Raw genomic sequence first — 23253 nt, 5'->3', positions numbered from 1 at the left:
AAGGCTCAGGTTGGACAGTTAATTAAAGGGTCTGGTTGGACAGTTAATTAAAGGGTCTGGTTGGACAGTTAATTAAAGGGTCTGGTTGGACAGTTAATTAAAGGGTCTGGTTGGACAGTTAATTAAAGGGTCTGGTTGGACAGTTAATTAAAGGCTCTGGTTGGACAGTTAATTAAAGGGTCTGGTTGGACAGTTAATTAAAGGGTCTGGTTGGACAGTTAATTAAAGGGTCTGGTTGGACAGTTAATTAAAGGGTCTGGTTGGACAGTTAATTAAAGGCTCTGGTTGGACAGTTAATTAAAGGCTCTGGTTGGACAGTTAATTAAAGGGTCTGGTTGGACAGTTAATTAAAGGCTCTGGTTGGACAGTTAATTAAAGGCTCTGGTTGGACAGTTAATTAAAGGCTCTGGTTGGACAGTTAATTAAAGGGTCTGGTTGGACAGTTAATTAAAGGGTCTGGTTGGACAGTTAATTAAAGGCTCTGGTTGGACAGTTAATTAAAGGCTCTGGTTGGACAGTTAATTAAAGGCTCTGGTTGGACAGTTAATTAAAGGGTCTGGTTGGACAGTTAATTAAAGGGTCTGGTTGGACAGTTAATTAAAGGCTCTGGTTGGACAGTTAATTAAAGGCTCTGGTTGGACAGTTAATTAAAGGGTCTGGTTGGACAGTTAATTAAAGGGTCTGGTTGGACAGTTAATTAAAGGCTCTGGTTGGACAGTTAATTAAAGGCTCTGGTTGGACAGTTAATTAAAGGCTCTGGTTGGACAGTTAATTAAAGGGTCTGGTTGGTCAGTTAATTAAAGGCTCTGGTTGGACAGCTAATTAAAGGGTCTGGTTGGACAGTTAATTAAAGGGTCTGGTTGGACAGTTAATTAAAGGCTCTGGTTGGACAGTTAATTAAAGGGTCTGGTTGGACAGTTAATTAAAGGCTCTGGTTGGACAGTTAATTAAAGGGTCTGGTTGGACAGTTAATTAAATGGTCTGGTTGGACCGTTAATTAAAGGCTCTGGTTGGACAGTTAATTAAAGGGTCTGGTTGGACAGTTAATTAAAGGGTCTGGTTGGACAGTTAATTAAAGGCAGTGTTTGGACAGTTAATTAAAGGGTCTGGTTGGACAGTTAATTAAAGGCTCTGGTTGGACAGTTAATTAAAGGGTCTGGTTGGACAGTTAATTAAAGGCTCTGGTTGGACAGTTAATTAAATGCTCAGGTTGGACAGTTAATTAAATGGTCTGGTTGGACAGTTAATTAAAGGCTCTGGTTGGACAGTTAATTAAAGGGTCTGGTTGGACAGTTAATTAAAGGGTCTGGTTGGACAGTTAATTAAAGGGTCTGGTTGGACAGTTAATTAAAGGGTCTGGTTGGACAGTTAATTAAAGGGTCTGGTTGGACAGTTAATTAAAGGGTCTGGTTGGACAGTTAATTAAAGGCTCTGGTTGGACAGTTAATTAAAGGCTCTGGTTGGACAGTTAATTAAAGGGTCTGGTTGGACAGTTAATTAAATGCTCTGGTTGGACAGTTAATTAAAGGCTCTGGTTGGACAGTTAATTAAAGGGTCTGGTTGGACAGTTAATTAAAGGCTCTGGTTGGACAGTTAATTAAAGGGTCTGGTTGGACAGTTAATTAAAGGCAGTGTTTGGACAGTTAATTAAAGGGTCTGGTTGGACAGTTAATTAAAGGCTCTGGTTGGACAGTTAATTAAAGGGTCTGGTTGGACAGTTAATTAAAGGCTCTGGTTGGACAGTTAATTAAATGCTCAGGTTGGACAGTTAATTAAATGGTCTGGTTGGACAGTTAATTAAAGGGTCTGGTTGGACAGTTAATTAAATGGTCTGGTTGGACAGTTAATTAAAGGCTCTGGTTGGACAGTTAATTAAAGGGTCTGGTTGGACAGTTAATTAAAGGGTCTGGTTGGACAGTTAATTAAAGGGTCTGGTTGGACAGTTAATTAAAGGGTCTGGTTGGACAGTTAATTAAAGGGTCTGGTTGGACAGTTAATTAAAGGGTCTGGTTGGACAGTTAATTAAAGGCTCTGGTTGGACAGTTAATTAAAGGCTCTGGTTGGACAGTTAATTAAAGGCTCTGGTTGGACAGTTAATTAAAGGGTCTGGTTGGACAGTTAATTAAAGGCTCTGGTTGGACAGTTAATTAAAGGGTCAAAAGGCTCTGGTTGGACAGTTAATTAAATGGTCTGGTTGGTTAGTTAATTAAAGGCTCTGGTTGGACAGTTAATTAAAGGGTCTGGTTGGACAGTTAATTAAAGGCTCTGGTTGGACAGTTAATTAAAGGCTCTGGTTGGACAGTTAATTAAAGGGTCTGGTTGGACAGTTAATTAAAGGCTCTGGTTGGACAGTTAATTAAAGGGTCTGGTTGGACAGTTAATTAAAGTTTCTGGTTGGACAGTTAATTAAAGGCTCTGGTTGGACTGTTAATTAAATGGTCTGGTTGGTCAGTTAATTAAAGGGTCTGGTTGGACAGTTAATTAAATGGTCTGGTTGGACAGTTAATTAAAGGCTCTGGTTGGTCAGTTAATTAAATCATCTGGTTGGGCAGTTAATTAAAGGCAGTATTTGGACAGTTAATTAAATGGTCTGGTTGGACAGTTAATTAAAGGCTCAGGTTGGACAGTTAATTAAAGGCTCAGGTTGGACAGTTAATTAAATCATCTGGTTGGGCAGTTAATTAAAGGCAGTGTTTGGACAGTTAATTAAATGGTCTGGTTGGACAGTTAATTAAAGGCTCAGGTTGGACAGTTAATTAAAGGGTCTGGTTGGACAGTTAATTAAAGGGTCTGGTTGGACAGTTAATTAAAGGCAGTGTTTGGACAGTTAATTAAAGGCTCTGGTTGGACAGTTAATTAAAGGCTCTGGTTGGACAGTTAATTAAAGGCTCTGGTTGACAGTTAATTAAAGGGTCTGGTTGGACAGTTAATTAAAGGGTCTGGTTGGACAGTTAATTAAAGGGTCTCGTTGGTCAGTTAATTAAAGGGTCTGGTTGGACAGTTAATTAAAGGGTCTGGTTGGACAGTTAATTAAAGGCTCTGGTTGGACAGTTAATTAAAGGCTCTGGTTGGACAGTTAATTAAAGGCTCTGGTTGGACAGTTAATTAAAGGGTCTGGTTGGACAGTTAATTAAAGGGTCTGGTTGGACAGTTAATTAAAGGGTCTGGTTGGACAGTTAATTAAAGGGTCTGGTTGGACAGTTAATGAAATGGTCTGGTTGGACAGTTAATTAAAGGGTCTGGTTGGACAGTTAATTAAAGGGTCTGGTTGGTCAGTTAATTAAAGGCTCTGGTTGGACAGTTAATTAAAGGGTCTGGTTGGACAGTTAATTAAAGGGTCTGGTTGGACAGTTAATTAAAGGCTCTGGTTGGACAGTTAATTAAAGGCTCTGGTTGGACAGTTAATTAAAGGGTCTGGTTGGACAGTTAATTAAAGGGTCTGGTTGGACAGTTAATTAAAGGGTCTGGTTGGACAGTTAATTAAAGGCTCAGGTTGGACAGTTAATTAAAGGGTCTGGTTGGACAGTTAATTAAAGGGTCTGGTTGGACAGTTCATTAAATCGTCTGGTTGGATAGTTAATTAAAGGCAGTGTTTGGACAGTTAATTAAAGGGTCTGGTTGGTTAGTTAATTAAAGGGTCCTGTTGGCCAATTAATTAACTTCTTCAGGATTGGTGGGTCCCTCTTGGACGGTTGAGCTAACGTAGGCTAATATGATTAGCATGAGGTTATAGGTAAAATGAACATTTCCCAGGACATAGACGTATCTGATATTGGGAGAAAGCTTAAATTCTTGTTAATCTAACTGCATTGTCCAATTTACAGTGGCTATTACAGTGAAATAATTGCCATTCTATTGTTTGAGGAGAGTGCACAGTTTTGAACATGAAAAGTATAAACAAATTAGGCACAATTGGGCAGTCTTGATTCCACGTTTTTAAGAGAAATACAATGGTTCATTGGATCAGGCTTAAATTTGCACATGCACTGCTGCCATCTAGTGGCCAATATCCAAATTGCACCTTGGCTGGAATAATATATTATGGCCTGTCTCTAGCATTTCAAAAATGATGGTAAAAAAAAATACACAATTATATATTCATCTCTTATCACACAACCATCTCTCGCTCCATATCTCTCTCTCTCTTACTACTTCTCTCTCTCTCCCACTCCAGATCTCTCTCACTCTCTCGCCCTCTCTCTCTCTCTCTCTCTCTCTCTCTCTATATATATATATATATATATATATATATATATATATATATATATACACCACTCTCTCCCTCTCAATCTCACTCTCTCTCTCCCCTCTTTCCATCTCTCCCTCTTTCTCTCTCACTCTATCCCTCCCTCTCACTCTCTCCATCTCTTAATCTCTCTCTCTCCCTATCTCTCTCTCTCCACATCTGTATCCCTCTCTCTCTCTCTCTCTCTCCATCTCTTCATCTCTCTCTCTCCCTATCTCTCTCTCTCCACATCTGTATCCCCCTCTCTCTCTCTCTTTCTCTCTCCCTATCCTTCTCTCTCTTTCTCTCTCTTCTATTTCTCTCTCATCACATTACTTCTGACTCCATCTCTTTCTCAATTCAATTTCAATTTAAGGGCTTTATTGGCATGGGAAGCATATGTTAACACTGCCAAACAAGTGAACTAGATGACACAAAAGTGAAAAAAAAAGAATAAAAATGAGCAGTAAACATTACACCCACAAACGTTCCAGAAGACATTATACATGTTATATTATGTGTAAATAGTTAGGCTTAGGGTTATCTCTCTCTTTCTCTCCCCTCTCTCCCTCTCTCTTCTTGGTGAGAGTTCTGCCCTTCATTGCTTCATTTTCCCTGTTCATAGGTCTCTCTGTTCTGCTCTTCACTGCTTCATTTCCCCTGTTCATAGGTCTCTCTGTTCTGCTCTTCTCTAACCTATTGATTCCTCCTCCCTCCAGCTCACTGCTAGAGAAACAACTCTCTGATTGGGATCAGAATGTGATCTAATCTGTTTATTCTCACTGAATACATTTGTCCTCAGTGGACATGCAACGGAAATACAGTGCTGAAAATGTCCTTTCTCGTCCTCCTCCTCCTGATATCCTCCTCCACCTCCTCCTCCTCCTCCTCCTCCTCCTCCTCCTCCTCCTCCTCCTCCTCCTCCTCCTCCTCCTCCTCTCCTCCTCCAACTCCTCCTCCTCCTCCTCCTCCTCCTCCTCCTGATATCCTCCTCCTCCTCCTCCATCTCCACCTCCTGCTCTCCTACTCCACCTCCTCCTCCTCCTCCTCTCCTCCTCCTCCTCCTCCCCCTCTCCACCTCCTCCTGATATCCTCCTCTTTCTCTCCTCCTCCTCCTCCACCTCCTCCACCTCTCCACCTCCTCCTGATTTCCTCCTCCTCCACCTCATGATTTCCTCCTCCTCCTCCCCCTCTCCACCTCCTCCTGATATCCTCCTCCTCCTCTCCTACTCCTCCTCCTCCACCTCCTCCCCCTCTCCACCTCCTCCTGATTTCCTCCTCCTCCACCTCCTCATGATTTCCTCCTCCTCCTCCCCCTCTCCACCTCCTCCTGATATCCTCCTCCTCCTCATCCCCCACTCCACCTCCTCCTGATTTCCTCCTCCTCCTCCCCCTCTCCACCTCCTCCTGATATCCTCCTCCTCCTCTCCTACTCCTCCTCCTCCTCCTCCTCCCCCTCTCCACCTCCTCCTGATATCCTCCTCCTCCTCTCCTACTCCTCCTCCTCCACCTCCTCCCCCTCTCCACCTCCTCCTGATTTCCTCCTCCTCCACCTCCTCATGATTTCCTCCTCCTCCTCCCCCTCTCCACCTCCTCCTGATATCCTCCTCCTCCTCATCCCCCACTCCACCTCCTCCTGATTTCCTCCTCCTCCTCCCCCTCTCCACCTCCTCATGATATCCTCCTCCTCCTCTCCTACTCCTCCTCCTCCTCCTCCTCCCCCTCTCCACCTCCTCCTGATATCCTCCTCCTCCTCTCCTACTCCTCCTCCTCCACCTCCTCCCCCTCTCCACCTCCTCCTGATTTCCTCCTCCTCCACCTCCTCATGATTTCCTCCTCCTCCTCCCCCTCTCCACCTCCTCCTGATATCCTCCTCCTCCTCATCCCCCACTCCACCTCCTCCTGATTTCCTCCTCCTCCTCCCCCTCTCCACCTCCTCCTGATATCCTCCTCCTCCTCTCCTACTCCTCCTCCTCCACCTCCTCCCCCTCTCCACCTCCTCCTGATTTCCTCCTCCTCTACCTCCTCATTATTTCCTCCTCCTCCCCCTCTCCACCTCCTCCTGATATCCTCCTCCTCCTCATCCCCCACTCCACCTCCTCCTGATTTCCTCCTCCTCTTCCCCCCCCCTCAACATCAGAAGTACCTCAACATCAGAAGGGTGTGGGCGTACCTCAACAACAGAAGGGTGTGGGCGTACCTCAACATCAGAAGGGTGTGGGCGTACCTCAACAACAGAATGGTGTGGGCGTACCTCAACATCAGAAGGGTGTGGGCGTACCTCAACAACAGAAGGGTGTGGGCGTACCTCAACATCAGAAGGGTGTGGGCGTACCTCAACATCAGAAGGGTGTGGGCGTACCTCAACAACAGAAGGGTGTGAGCGTACCTCAACAACAGAAGGGTGTGGGCGTACCTCAACAACAGAAGGGTGTGAGCGTACCTCAACAACAGAAGGGTGTGGGCGTACCTCAACAACAGAAGGGTGTGGGCGTACCTCAACAACACAACAGAAGGGTGTGGTCGTACCTCAACATCAGAAGGGTGTGGGCGTACCTCAACAACAGAAGGGTGTGGGCGTACCTCAACATCAGAAGGGTGTGGGCGTACCTCAACATCAGAAGGGTGTGGGCGTACCTCAACAACAGAAGGGTGTGAGCGTACCTCAACAACAGAAGGGTGTGGGCGTACCTCAACAACAGAAGGGTGTGAGCGTACCTCAACAACAGAAGGGTGTGAGCGTACCTCAACAACAGAAGGGTGTGGGCGTACCTCAACAACAGAAGGGTGTGGGCGTACCTCAACAACACAACAGAAGGGTGTGGTCGTACCTCAACAACAGAAGGGTGTGGTCGTACCTCAACAACAGAAGGGTGTGGGCGTACCTCAACAATGGAAGGGTACAGTGCCTTGCGAAAGTATTCGGCCCCCTTGAACTTTGCGACCTTTTGCCACATTTCAGGCTTCAAACATAAAGATATAAAACTGTATTTTTTTGTGAAGAATCAACAACAAGTGGGACACAATCATGAAGTGGAACGACATTTATTAGATATTTCAAACTTTTTTAACAAATCAAAAACTGAAAAATTGGGCGTGCAAAATTATTCAGCCCCTTTACTTTCAGTGCAGCAAACTCTCTCCAGAAGTTCAGTGAGGATCTCTGAATGATCCAATGTTGACCTAAATGACTAATGATGATAAATACAATCCACCTGTGTGTAATCAAGTCTCCGTATAAATGCACCTGCACTGTGATAGTCTCAGAGGCCCATTAAAAGTGCAGAGAGCATCATGAAGAACAGGGAACACACCAGGCAGGTCCGAGATACTGTTGTGAAGAAGTTTAAAGCCAAATTTGGATACAAAAAGATTTCCCAAGCTTTAAACATCCCAAGGAGCACTGTGCAAGCGGTGATATTGAAATGGAAGGAGTATCAGACCACTGCAAATCTACCAAGACCTGGCCGTCCCTCTAAACTTTCAGCTCATACAAGGAGAAGACTGATCAGAGATGCAGCCAAGAGGCCCATCATCACTCTGGATGAACTGCAGAGATCTACAGCTGAGGTGGGAGACTCTGTCCATAGGACAACAATCAGTCGTATAATGCACAAATCTGGCCTTTATGGAAGAGTGGCAAGAAGAAAGCCATTTCTTAAAGATATCCATAAAAAGTGTTGTTTAAAGTTTGCCACAAGCCACCTGGGAGACACACCAAAAATGTGGAAGAAGGTGCTCTGGTCAGATGAAACCAAAATTGAACTTTTTGGCAACAATGCAAAACGTTATGTTTGGCTTAAAAGCAACATAGCTCATCACCCTGAACACACCATCCCCACTGTCAAACATGGTGGTGGCAGCATCATGGTTTGGGCCTGCTTTTCTTCAGCAGGGACAGGGAAGATGGTTAAAATTGATGGGAAGATGGATGGAGCCAAATACAGGACCATTCTGGAAGAAAACCTGATGGAGTCTGCAAAAGACCTGAGACTGGGACGGAGATTTGTCTTTCAACAAGACAATGATCCAAAACATAAAGCAAAATCTACAATGGAATGGTTCAAAAATAAACATATCCAGGTGTTAGAATGGCCAAGTCAAAGTCCAGACCTGAATCCAATCGAGAATCTGTGGAAAGAACTGAAAACTGCTGTTCACAAATGCTCTCCATCCAACCTCACTGAGCTCGAGCTGTTTGGCAAGGAGGAATGGGAAAAAGTTCAGTCTCTCGATGTGCAAAACTGATAGAGACATACCCCAAGCGACTTACAGCTGTAATCGCAGCAAAAGGTGGCGCTACAAAGTATTAACTTAAGGGGGCTGAATAATTTTGCACTCCCAATTTTTCAGTTTATGATTTGTTAAAAAATGTTGAAATATCCAATAAATGTCGTTCCACTTCATGATTGTGTCCCACTTGTTGTTGATTCTTCACAAAAAAATACAGTTTTATATCTTTATGTTTGAAGCCTGAAATGTGGCAAAAGGTCGCAAAGTTCAAGGGGGCCGAATACTTTCGCAAGGCACTGTATATTATATTATATTTATTAATATTATATTATATATATTATATATTATATACATTATATTATATTTATTAATATTATATTATATATATTATATATTATATACATTATATTATATATATTAATATTATATTATATACCATATACATTATATTATATATATTAATATTATATTATATATTATATTATATGTTAATATTATATTATATACCATATACATTATATTATATATATTAATATTATATTATATATATTAATATTATATTATATATTATATTATATGTTAATATTATATTATATACCATATACATTATATTATATATATTAATATTATATTATATATATTAATATTATATTATATATTATATTATATGTTAATATTATATTATATACCATATACATTATATTATATTTATTAATATTATATTATATATATTAATATTATATTATATATATTAATATTATATTATATATATTAATATTATATTATATATTATATTATATGTTAATATTATATTATATACCATATACATTATATTATATTTATTAATATTATATTATATATATTAATATTATATTATATATATTAATATTATATTATATATTATATTATATGTTAATATTATATTATATACCATATACATTATATTATATATATTAATATTATATTATATATATTAATATTATATTATATATTATATTATATGTTAATATTATATTATATACCATATACATTATACTATATTTATTAATATTATATTATATATATTGTATATTATCTATAGTCATATTTTATATATTCATGTTATGTCATATTTGAAGTGTTTAGCTGATAACAATTGTCAAGACATGTGTTAGGCTAATACAGTTAACCTGACTACAGGTGCATTGTGTTGATATTGGTCGATACATCTAATAGGCTGATACAGTAAACCAGGTGTATTGTGTTGATATTGGTCAATACATCTAATAGGCTGATACAGTAAACCAGGTGTATTGTGTTGATATTGGTCGATACATCTAATAGGCTGATACAGTAAACCAGGTGTATTGTGTTGATATTGGTCAATACATCTAATAGGCTGATACAGTAAACCAGGTGTATTGTGTTGATATTGGTCGATACATCTAATAGGCTGATACAGTAAACCAGGTGTATTGTGTTGATATTGGTCGATACATCTAACAGGCTGATACAGTTAACCAGGTGTATTGTGTTGATATTGGTCGATACATCTAATAGGCTGATACAGTTAACCAGGTGTATTGTGTTGATATTGGTCAATACATCTAATAGGCTGATACAGTAAACCAGGTGTATTGTGTTGATATTGGTCAATACATCTAATAGGCTGATACAGTTAACCAGGTGTATTGTGTTGATATTGGTCAATACATCTAATAGGCTGATACAGTAAACCAGGTGTATTGTGTTGATATTGGTCGATACATCTAACAGGCTGATACAGTTAACCAGGTGTATTGTGTTGATATTGGTCGATACATCTAATAGGCTGATACAGTTAACCAGGTGTATTGTGTTGATATTGGTCAATACATCTAATAGGCTGATACAGTAAACCAGGTGTATTGTGTTGATATTGGTCAATACATCTAATAGGCTGATATAGTTAACCAGGTGTATTGTGTTGATATTGGTCAATACATCTAATAGGCTGATATAGTTAACCAGGTGTATTGTGTTGATATTGGTCAATACATCTAATAGGCTGATACAGTAAACCAGGTGTATTGTGTTGATATTGGTCAATACATCTAATAGGCTGATACAGTAAACCAGGTGTATTGTGTTGATATTGGTCGATACATCTAACAGGCTGATACAGTTAACCAGGTGTATTGTGTTGATATTGGTCGATACATCTAATAGGCTGATACAGTTAACCAGGTGTATTGTGTTGATATTGGTCGATACATCTAATAGGCTGATACAGTAAACCAGGTGTATTGTGTTGATATTGGTCGATACATCTAATAGGCTGATACAACTAACCAGGTGTATTGTGTTGATATTGGTCGATACATCTAATAGGCTGATACAGTTAACCAGGTGTATTGTGTTGATATTGGTCGATACATCTAATAGGCTGATACAGTTAACCAGGTGTATTGTGTTGATAATGGTCGATACATCTAATAGGCTAATACAGTTAACCTGACTACAGGTGCATTGTGTTGATATTGGTCGATACATCTAATAGGCTGATACAGTAAACCAGGTGTATTGTGTTGATATTGGTCGATACATCTAATAGGCTGATACAACTAACCAGGTGTATTGTGTTGATATTGGTCGATACATCTAATAGGCTGATACAGTAAACCAGGTGTATTGTGTTGATATTGGTCGATACATCTAATAGGCTGATACAGTTAACCAGGTGTATTGTGTTGATATTGGTCGATACATCTAATAGGCTGATACAGTTAACCAGGTGTATTGTGTTGATATTGGTCGATACATCTAATAGGCTGATACAGTTAACCAGGTGTATTGTGTTGATATTGGTCGATACATCTAATAGGCTGATACAGTTAACCTGACTACAGGTGCATTGTGTTGATATTGGTCGATACATCTAATAGGCTGATACAGTAAACCAGGTGTATTGTGTTGATATTGGTCAATACATCTAATAGGCTGATACAGTTAACCAGGTGTATTGTGTTGATATTGGTCGATACATCTAATAGGCTGATACAGTAAACCAGGTGTATTGTGTTGATATTGGTCGATACATCTAATAGGCTGATACAGTAAACCAGGTGTATTGTGTTGATATTGGTCGATACATCTAATAGGCTGATACAGTTAACCAGGTGTATTGTGTTGATATTGGTCAATACATCTAATAGGCTGATACAGTTAACCAGGTGTATTGTGTGGAAAATGGTCCTGTGAGGGTCAGCTGATAGAGCATAGTGCAACGCCACAGTGAGGGGATTGAGTTCTGCTGGGGCCGTACACGGACCCACTACTGCAAGTCACTTTGAATACAAGTGTCTGCTAAATGGCACGTGTTATTATTATATGATACAAAGAGCAGTGAGCTACCGCTGTCTCTGTTAGCGTTGGAAACTGATGCTAATTATGCCTTAACAATCTCCTGAAGCTGCTCCGGCTGGCTTCGCTTCGATGCACCTGGTTTACTTTACTATTCATGAATAATGCATCCCAAATGGCACCCTATTCACTACTAGTGCACTACTTTTTGATCAGGGCCCATAGTGCACTATATAGGGAATAGGGTGCCATTTGGAACGCTACCTTGGTGTATTTACTGTGTCGTATCAGGAGCTCTAGATAGACCATTCATTATTGAAATAGGGAGCCACTGTAGTTACCCTGCCAGGGGTAATGGTCCAGATAATGTAGAGGTACCATAGATACCCTGCCAGGGGTAATGGTCTCAGTAATGTAGAGGTACTGTAGTTACCCTGCCAGGGGTAATTGTCATGGTAATGTAGAGGTACTTTTGATACCCTGCCAGGGGTAATGGTCCTGATAATGTAGAGGTAATGTAGTTACCCTGCCAGGGGTAATGGTCGTAATGAAACAAATCCAAAACAAGCATACACACCAAACAAGCATACACACCAAACAAGCATACACATGATGCAATCATAAAAAACTAATAAGAGTTCCCCTAACAGCCGTCTGAAAAACCCTAGAGGCACCAATTCCTCCAATGTCAGGGTGCTGTTGAGATTGTTCCACATGAAAGGTTCAGAAAAACTAAAAGCACATCTACCCATTCCGTGTAGATGGAAGGGATCCTACATTAGCCAACACCAGCCATGCCTGAGGGTCTGGTAGCCCGTATGCCTGCACATCAACACTGTACTAAGGTACGGTGAGAGATTACTTAAGAAGGCTTTATAAACAGACAGAATGTTAACAGACAGATTGTTAACAGACAGAATGTTAACAGACAGGATGTTAACAGACAGAATGTTAACAGACAGAATGTTAACAGACAGACAGTTAACAGACAGAATGTTAACAGACAGGCAGTTAACAGACAGAATGTTAACAGACAGAATGTTAACAGACAGAATGTTAACAGACAGACAGTTAACAGACAGGCAGTTAACAGACAGAATGTTAACAGACAGAATGTTAACAGACAGGCAGTTAACAGACAGGCAGTTAACAGACAGAATGTTAACAGACAGACAGGCAGGACAGTTAACAGACAGAATGTTAACAGACAGACAGACAGACAGACAGATAGACAGACAGACAGACAGACAGACAGACAGACAGACAGACAGACAGACAGACAGACAGACAGACAGACAGACAGACAGACAGACAGACAGACAGACAGACAGACAGACAGACAGACAGACATGTAGTTAACAGAGAGATCTGTCATTCTAACCTCATTGTTGTCTTTTGTTCAGCTGTTCTACAATGTCCCAAATGGCACCCTATTCCCTTGGTAGTGCACTACTCTTGACCCGAGGCCATAGGAGCTGCCATAGGGTGCCCTTCGTGCCATTTGGGATGAACCCTGCTAACACAAACACACAGTATTACCTACACACCACAAAGAGGACTGAGGTGAAAAGATCAGGGATTCTCCTACTCAACGTCATCAAACTGTTTGAGCTTAATTCACTGTTCCTCTGTCAAAGTAATCAAGACAGTGTGCTACCTAGCTATAACGTTCCCTACAGGTGTGGTTTACACCAGATGGTTACCATTAAAATGGCTGCCAACAGTCAGTCTGTTGCCACGGCCTAGATAGTATCCTTGTCCAGTACACACCGGCTAGACCAGAAGTTGGCATAGCACCTCAGCCTTTTTCTGTCACATAGACATGTTTACCATTTGTTTGTTCATTTTTCCTCTCGCATTTTTGTAGACTTTTGTGGACTTCAGTTTTCCTCTACATCAGAAATATAGTCTAAATTTTTTGGGGTAAAAAAAAACAACAACATGCATTTGGCCCACAACAGAGAAACAACGGAACAGCTATCTCAGCTGACTCAGAGTAATAATGTACCTCAGCTCCTGTATTTAATGCTTGCCCACAAGGCTCCTATAATTAATGCTAGCCCAAACAACTCCTAAATTTAATGCTAGTCCATACAGCTCCTAAATTTAATGCTAGCCCAAACAGCTCCTATCATTAATGCTAGCCCAAACAGCTCCTATCTTTAATGCACAACCAAACAGCTCCTATAATTAATGCTAGCCCATACAGCTCCTATCTGTAATGCTAGCCCAAACAGCTCCTATCTTTAATGCTAGACCAAACAGCTCCTATAATTAATGCTAGCCCATACAGCTCATATCTGTAATGCTAGACCAAACAGCTCCTATAATTAATGCTAGCCCAAACAGCTCCTATCTGTAATGCTAGCCCACACAGCTCCTATTTTTAATGTTAGCCCATACAGCTTGAACTCCTGCTCAAAAGGTCAACATGGTAGTGATGAGGCAGAGGTGTCAAACTCATTCCATGGAGGGCCTAGTGTCTGTTGGTTCAATTAAGACCTAGACAAACAGGTCAGGGGAGCTCCTTACTAATCAGTGACCTTAATTCATCAATCAAGGACAAGGGACGAGCAAAGCCCGCAGACACTCGGCCCTCTATGGAAAGAATTTGACAAATATGCTCTAAGTGTTCACCTTGATGGGGCTGGACATAAGTCATCTCTCTCTCTCTCCTTTTATCTATCTCTCTCTCTCTCTCTCTTTCTCTCTCGCTCTCTCAAGTCACCTCTGGGAAAATGTGAAAAAAACTGAGCAAACAACAACATGAAGAGTTAGCTATCCAAAATGGGGATGTATGGACAAACCACTTCTCCAATCCCTAAAACAAAGAACAAACAGCAGAAACATGATGAAGGACAATTCTTAGAACCAGCTTATTAAAGACTACCAGAAACCATTGGATTGTCGAGTTACATTGAATGAACTACAGGACAAATTACTGACCCTCCAAACCAAACAGACCTGTAGTGTTGATGGTATCCTAAATTAAATGATCAATTATACAGACCACAAATTCAAGGTGGCGATACTTAAACTATTTAACATCATCCTCAGCTCTGGCATCTTCCCCAACATTTGGAACCAAGGTCTGATCACTCCAATCCACGAAAGTGGAGACAAATTTGACCCCAATAATTACAATCTGTGTCAACAGTAACCTCTGGACGATCCTCTGCAGTTTCATCAACACCAACATTTCCTCAGTGAAACAAATGTCTGGAGCAAATGTCAAATTGACTTCTTACCACAATATCGTGCGACAGACCATGTGTACACCCTGCACACCGTTAATGACAAGCAAACAAAACAAAAGCAAAGTCTTCTCATGCTTTGTTGATTTCAAAAACGCTTTTGATCCAATTTGGCATGAGGGTCTGCTGTATAAACTGATGGAAAGGGGTGTTGTGAGAAAAACCTACATCATTATAAAATCCATGTAGCCCAACAATAAGTGTCTGGTTAAAATTGTAAAAAAAAAAACACAGATTTGTTCCCTCAGGGCCGGGGACTGAGACAGGGATGTATCTTGAGCCCCATCCTCTTCAACATTTATATCAAGGGCCCTAGAACAGTCTGCAGCACCTGACAGCCTACTAGACTCTGAAGTCAAAACAGACCACAAAATGAGGTGGAAACCGAGCTGCACTTTTTAACCTCCTGCCAAATGTACGACCATATAAGAGATACATATTTTCTTCAAATTATACAAACCCATAAAGAATTCAAACACAAATCCCCATTTTGACAAACTCCCATATCTGTTTGGCGAAATAGTGTGCAACCCCAGCAGCAAAATGTGTGACCTGCTGCCACAAGAAAAGGTCAAACAGCAGTTCAGAAACAACAATGTTTTTATTGTTGTTATGATTGTTATTATTACCTATGTGTATCTGTATCATTCATACATGTTTCTATTTGCACATTGTCACAAGTTCAACATTATAAATGTTATGTTACATTTCTTTACCGCTAAAAATATAATATTTTGAAACGTTGTTATTCTCTTGGAACTTTTGTGTGTGTGTAATGTTGACTGTTTTAATGTCTGGTTGTTGTTGTCTTGGTCTTGTTTCATTTGCTTTATTGTTTTTTTTTTGTCGTTGTTCTGATTGAGTTTTTTCAATTGCTTTGGCAATGTAAATACGTTTCAAATTAATTCACTTTGAATTGAATTGACAGAGAGAGAGAGAGGGAGAGGGAGATAGAGAGAGGAAGATAGAGAGGGAGAGGAAGATAGAGAGGGAGAGGAAGATTAGAGCGGGAGAGACAGAAACCAGCATATATAGGGAGAGTGGGAGTGTGAATGCCCAGCTGTGGCATTAAGTCTTGTCTCTATGGAGACATGCAGTGTGTTACTTGGAGTTTAGAAGAGAAGATATGGCACAAGGTTGTCTTATGTCAGTGAGCACGTACAGCGTCTTGCAAATGTATTCATCCCCCTTGGCGTTTTTCCTATTTTGTTGCATTACAACCTAGAATTTAACTGGATTTCTATTGGATTTCATGTAATGGGCATACACAAAATAGTCCAAATTGGTGAAGTGAAATGGAAAAAATGTATTGTTGCGAAAAATTCTAAATATAACAAACGGAAAAGTGGTGTGTGCATATGTATTCATCCCCTTTGCTATGAAGCCCTTAAATAAGATCTGGAGCAACCAACTACCTTCAGAAGTCACATAATTAGTTAAATAAAGTCCACCTGTGTGCAATCTAAGTGTCACATGATCTGTCACATGATCTCAGTATATATACACCTGTTCTGAAAGGTCCCAGAGTCTGCAACACCACCAAGCAAGGGGCACCACCAAGCAAGCGGAACCATGAAGACAAATGAGCTCTCCAAACAGTTCAGGGATGTACTTGCAAAACTCAGGCAAGGAGGACATTAATGAGAGAGGCAACAAGGAGACCAAAGATAACTGTGAAGGAGCTGCAAAATCTACAGTGGAGATTGGAGTATCTGTCCATAGGACCACTTCAAGCTGTACACTCCACAGAGCTGGGCTTTATGGAAGAGTGGCCAGAAAAAAAAGCCATTACTTAAAGAAAAAAATAATCAAACTCGTTTGGTGTTCACCAAAAGGCATGTAGGAGACTCTGGCCATCAAGGAAAATGCTATGTCTGGTGCAAACCAATACCATCCCCACAGTGAAGCATGGTGGTGGCAGCATCATGCTGTGAGGATGTTTTTCATTGGCAGGGACTGGGAAGCTGGTCAGAATTGAAGGAATGATGGATGGCGCTAAATACAGGGAAATTCTTGAGGGAAACCTGTTTCAGTCTTCCAGAGATTTGAGACTGGGACGGAGGTTCACCTTCCAGCAGGACAATGACCCTAAGCATACTGCTAAAGCAACACTCTAGCGGTTTAAGGGGAAACATTTAAATTTCGCTAGCGTCCCACCTGGCCAACATCCGGTGAAAATGCAGTGCGCGAAATTCATAATATTAAACGTTCATGAAAATACAAGTGTCCTACATCATTTAAAAGCTTAACTTCTTGTTAATCAAGCCGATTTGTCAGATTTCAAAAAGGATTATCTGAGGACAGGGCCCCACATACAAAAGCATTACAAAAAATTTTCCAAACAAGCAGAGGCGTCACAAAAGTCAGAAATAGCGATAAAATAAATCACTTACCTTTGAAGATCTTCCTCTGTCTGCAATCACAAGGACCCCAGCTACATAAAAAAATTGTTGTTTTGTTCGATAAAGTCCTTCTTTATATGCCAAAAAAGTCAGTTTAGTTGGTGCGCTTGACTCAGTAATCCACCGGTTTCCCACGTTCAAAATGCATGCAAATGAATCCCAAAAGTTACCAATAAACTTTGTTCAAACAAGTCAAACAATGTTTCTAATCAATCCTCAGGTATCCTAATTTGTAAATAAACGATCAAATTTTAAGACGGAGAGTACAGGGTTCATTACCGGAGACAAATAATGAAGTGTGTCCCTTCATCCAGTTCTTTTATACTCACAGACATTATTCCAACAGTTTTAGAAACTTTAGAGGGTTTTACATCCAATACTACCATGCATATGCATATCCTATCTTCTGGGCCTGAGTAACAGGCAGTTTACTTTGGGCACCTCAGTCATCCAAACTTCTGAATACAGCCCCCTAGCCTTAAGAAGTGAATGTGTTTGAATGTGTTTGTCTGTTAATGTGTTTGTTTGTTTGTTAGGAAACACATTCTGTCCGACTAACTGCAGCAAATTAGCAGGAGATGCGGAATTAATCCATACATTTTTTAAATCAGCTAAATTGACAAGAAACAAAACCCGGGGGATTCCAGCCAATCATTTTAATGCCAGGACTTTAGCTGTGGTGCAATCGAGAGAGGGAGGGAAAGGAAGAGAGAAAAAGAGAGATGGAGAGATAGAGATGGAGGAGAGAAAAAGCGAGGGAGGGAAAGGAAGAGAGAAAAAGAGAGAGGGAGGGAAAGGAAGAGAGAAAAAGAGAGAGGGAGGGAAAGGAAGAGAGAAAAAGAGAGAGAGGGAGGGAAAGGAAGAGAGAAAAAGAGAGAGAGGGAGAGAAATGAATAGAGAAAAAGAGAGAGAGGGAGGGAAAGGAAGAGAGAAAATGAGGGAGATATAGAGATGGAGGAGAGGAAGAGGGAGGGAGGGAAAGAAGAGAGAAAAAGAGAGAGAGGGAGAGATAGAGATGGAGGAGAGGAAGAGAGGGGGAGGGAAAGGAAGAGAGAAAAATAGAGAGAGGGAGAGATAGAGATGGAGGAGAGGAAGAGGGAGGGAGGGAAAGAAGAGAGAAAAAGAGAGAGAGGGAGAGATAGAGATGGAGGAGAGGAAGAGAGGGGGAGGGAAAGGAAGAGAGAAAAATAGAGAGAGGGAGAGATAGAGATGGAGGAGCGGAAGAGGGAGGGAGGGACAGAGTGAAATGAGAAAGAGAGAAGGGACATGGACAGTGTTTTAAATTCGATATTTGGTCTGTGTCATTAACCTTAGATTTTAAATGGACTCTGATTTAAACTGTTCTATATCTTGCCAGCAGAGCCATTACACAGGGCAGAACAGGGACTCTCTCTTCATCCCAAATGGCACCCTATTCCCTATATAGTGGACTACTGTTGATCAAAAGTAGGGAATACAGTGCCATTTGGGACACACTCTCTCTGTCCAACATTGGTAATAGAGGGACCTTCATGTAATGTATTAATGATAAAACGGGGGCACAGAGTCAAGTTGTTTGGTTTGTTGATCATTCAACTAGTTTTTTATACCTGACATCAATCTCAAATCAAGTCTGAAGGCCAGGTTTTGTGAATTATAGTTTTTATCCAGTTTATAGTTATAGCTATATTGGCAATTAGTAGCAATTAGTAGCAGTATGTACTGGCCCAAATTGTCAATTACAACTTAATGACTGAATAAGCTACTTTAAATGACCTGTTTTACTACCGATGGATCCTCCTAGAGTTCATTTCTAAAATAAAAATTCCCTTGATCTAGGGATGCAGGATCTAGGTCTGCATTCCAAATAGCACTCTATCCCCTTAACAGCGCACTACTTTCGACCAGGGCCCATATGTGTGCTTGTGAAAAGTAGTGCACTACGTAGGGATTAGGGTGTCATTTTGAATGTTGACCTTGTCTGGTCCGGACCCTGGATGATTAATCTCTTCTATTATTTCACAGATAGAATCACCAAGCCACACAGTAACTCCAGCGTAGGGTCCAATTACAAAGCAACAACATCAGCGGAAATATTGACCCGGGGAAGCAAAAACATGCTGTAGGTTTTGGACTCATCTTGTTCTGTAATGGAAATGTAATTTAAATATAAAAGTGGTTGATTTTAACGATGACTCTGTTCCTCTGTAGTTTTCTATTACATGCAGATACGGCAGGGTAGCCTAGTGGTTAGAGTGTAGAGGCGGCAGGTAGCCTAGTGGTTAGAGTGTAGAGGTGGTAGGTAGCCTAGTGGTTAGAGTGTAGAGGTGGTAGGGTAGTCTAGTGGTTAGAGTGTAGAGGTGGCAGGGTAGCCTAGTGGTTAGAGTGTAGAGGTGGCAGGGTAGCCTAGGGGTTAGAGTGTAGAGGTGGCAGGGTAGTCTAGTGGTTAGAGTGTAGAGGTGGCAGGGTAGCCTAGTGGTTAGAATTTTGGACTTGTAATCGAAAGGTTGCGAGTTCAAATCCCCGAGCTGACAAGGTACAAATCTGTCGTTCTGCCCCTGAACAGGCAGTTAACCCGCTGTTCCTAGGCCATTGTTGAAAATGAGAATTTGTTCTTAACTGACTTGCCAAGTTAAATAAAGATTTAAAACAATAAAATATAAACTGAGACTGTGGACAATACACTAGACATTGGGATAGCTGAGACTGTAGCCAACTCAATAGACATTGGGATTGCGTAGACTGTAGCCAACTCACTAGACATTGGGATTGTGGAGACTGTAGCCAACTCACTAGACATTGGGATTGTGGAGACTGTAGCCAACTCACTAGACATTGGGATTGCGGAGACTGTAGCCAACTCACTAGACATTGGGATTGTGGAGACTGTAGCCAACTCACTAGACATTGGGATTGTGGAGACTGTAGCCAACTCAATAGACATTGTGATTGTGGAGACTGTAGCCAACTCAATAGACATTGGGATTGTGGAGACTGGAGCCAACTCACTAGACATTGGGATTGCGGAGACTGTAGCCAACTCTATAGACATTGGGATAGCGGACGTGTGTGTGCGTGTGTGCCTGTTGCGTACACTCACACACAGCAAATGGTACACTGGGTGTTTTAGTGAAGGATGATGATGTGTGTGTTTGTCGATGTGTTGACTTGGGGGAGACTTGACACGACTGACGACGGACGGCAGCACGGCCTGTTTCCTGCCTATTATTGACAGCTTGAACCGCACCCCCACACGGTGCCGCACACACACACAGGGTAGCCTAGTGGTTAGAGCGTTGGACTAGTAACCGAAAGGTTGCAAGTTCAAATCCCCGAGCTGACAAGGTACAAATCTGTCGTTCTGCCCCTGAACAGGCAGTTAACCCACTGTTCATTGGCCGTCATTGAAAATAAGAATTTGTTCTTACCTGACTTGCCTAGTTAAATAAAGGTAAAATAATAAATCCATTGACCTGCTTACCATACAATCCAACACACACATGCACATTACACACAAAAACCTAGTAAACTATGCAGTATCTAGTTTTTTTAGGTATTATAACTTACATTGTTGGCCCAGAAAACCTTAAGTGTTAATACATACAGCCGGGAAGAACTATTGGATATCAGAGAGACGTCAACTTACCAGCACAACCAGCACTACAACCAGCACTACGACCAGGAATATGACCAGCACTACAACCAGGAATACAACCAGGAATACGACCAGCACTACAACCATCACTACAACCAGCACTACGACCATCACTACGACCAGCACTACAACCAGCACTACGACCAAAACTACGACCAGCACTACGACCAGCACTACGACCAAAACTACGACCAGCACTACGACCAGCACTACGACCAGCACTACAACCAGCACTACAACCAGCACTCCGACCAGCACCACAACCAGCACTACGACCAGCACTACAACCAGGAATACGACCAGCACTACAACCAGGAATACGACCAGCACTACAACCAGGAATACGACCAGCACTACAACCAGCACTACGACCAGCACTACAACCAGCACTATGACCAGCACCACAACCAGCACTACGACCAGCACTACAACCAGGATTACAAACACTCCACTGGACTCTTTGCAAACTGGAAACAATATATCTGAAGGCTGAATTTATTGTAGCTAGGGATTAAAAAAAAAGCTTTGGTCCGCCTCTCCTTCGACACAAGAAAACCGCTACAGAATCACCCACCACAACAGGACCAAGCGGCGACAGGTGACAGGCAGCGGCAGCAGGAGCAGCGCACGGAAAACTGGACATGGGAGGATGAGTTGGACGGTAAAGGACCCTGGGCCTGGAGAATATCGCCGCCCCAAAGAAGAGCTGGAGGCAGCGAAGGCGGAGAGGCGCTGGTATGAGGAGGCAGCACGGTTGCGTGGATGGAGGCCCGAGAGTCAGCCCCAAAAATTTATTGGGGGGGGGCACACAGGAAGTGTGGCGAAGCCAGGTAGGAGACCTGCGCCAACTTCCTGTGCTTACCGGGGGGCTAGAGAGACCGGGCAGGCACCGTGTTATGCTGTGGAGCGCACGGTGTCTCCAGTGCGGGTGCATAGCCCGGTGCTGTACTTACCAGCTCCGCGTATCGGCCGGGCTAGAGTGGGCATCGAGCCAAGTGCCATGATGCCGGCTCTATGCATCTGGTCTCCAGTGGGTCTCCTTGGGCCGGCTTACATGGCACCAGCCTTGCGCATGGTGTCCCCGGTTCGCCTGCATAGCCCAGTGCGGGCTATTCCACCTTGCCGCACTGGCAGGGCGACCGGGAGCATTCAATCAGGTAAGGTTGGGCAGGCTTGGTGCTCAAGAGCTCCAGTGCGCCTGCACGGTCCGGTCTATCCGGTCCACCTCCACGCACCAGCCCTCAGGTGGCTGTCCCCCGCACCAGGCTGTCTCTCCGTGTCATCCTCAGCCCCCTCCTGTACTCCCTGTTCACCCATGACTGCGTGGCCATGCACGCCTCCAACTCAATCATCAAATTTGCAGATGACACAACAGTAGTAGGCTTGATCACCAACAATGACGAGACAGTCTATAGGGAGGAGGTGAGGGCACACGGAGTGTGGTGTCAGGAAAACAACCTCTCACTCAATTTAAAAAAAATTAAAGGAGATGATTGTGGACTTCAGGAAACAGCAGAGGGAATACCCTCCTATCCACATCGATGGGACAGCAGTCTAGAAGGTGGATAGTTTCAAGTTCTTCGGTGTGCACATCACAGACAAACTGAAATGGTCCAACCACACCGATAGTGTGGTGAAGAAGGCGCAACAGTGCCTCTTCAATCTCAGGAGCCTGAAGAAATTTGGCTTGTCACCTAAAACCCTCACAGACTTCTACAGATACACAATTGTATCACCTGTATCACCGCCTGGTACGGAAACTGCACCGCCCACAACCGCAGGGCTCTCCAGAGGGTAGTGCGGTCTGCACAACGCATTACTGGGGGCAAACTACCTGCCCTCCAGGACATCTACACCACCCGATGTCACAGGAAGGCCATAAAGATCATCAAGGACAACAACCACCCAAGCCACTGCCTGTTCACCCAGCTACCATCCAGCAGACTGTTAAACAGCCATCACTAACATAGAGAGGCTGCTACCTAAATACAGACTGGAAATCATTGGCCACTTTAATAAATGGATCACTAGTCACTTTATTAATGCCACTTTAGTAATGGTCCAGACCTGAATCCAATCGAGAATCTGTGGAAAGAACTGAAAACTGCTGTTCACAAATGCTCTCCATCCAACCTCACTGAACTTGAGCTGTTTTGCAAGGAGGAATGGGAAAAAAATTCAGTC

The 23253-nt window shown here is 42.1% G+C and overlaps 1 protein-coding gene across 1 annotated transcript in view; it reads left to right on the top strand.

Moving 5' to 3' along the window:
• LOC110535180 (potassium voltage-gated channel subfamily B member 2-like) overlaps positions 1 to 23253 on the top strand; it is a 433524-nt gene that overhangs the window by 36883 nt on the left and 373388 nt on the right. The gene's annotated exons all lie outside the window — the stretch shown is intronic.

Source organism: Oncorhynchus mykiss, chromosome 11, assembly GCF_057628025.1.
Source record: "Oncorhynchus mykiss isolate SJ-2025 chromosome 11, ASM5762802v1, whole genome shotgun sequence".
In the NCBI taxonomy this organism is placed as follows: Eukaryota; Metazoa; Chordata; class Actinopteri; order Salmoniformes; family Salmonidae; genus Oncorhynchus; species Oncorhynchus mykiss.
This window is presented reverse-complemented; position numbering and strand designations above follow the sequence as displayed.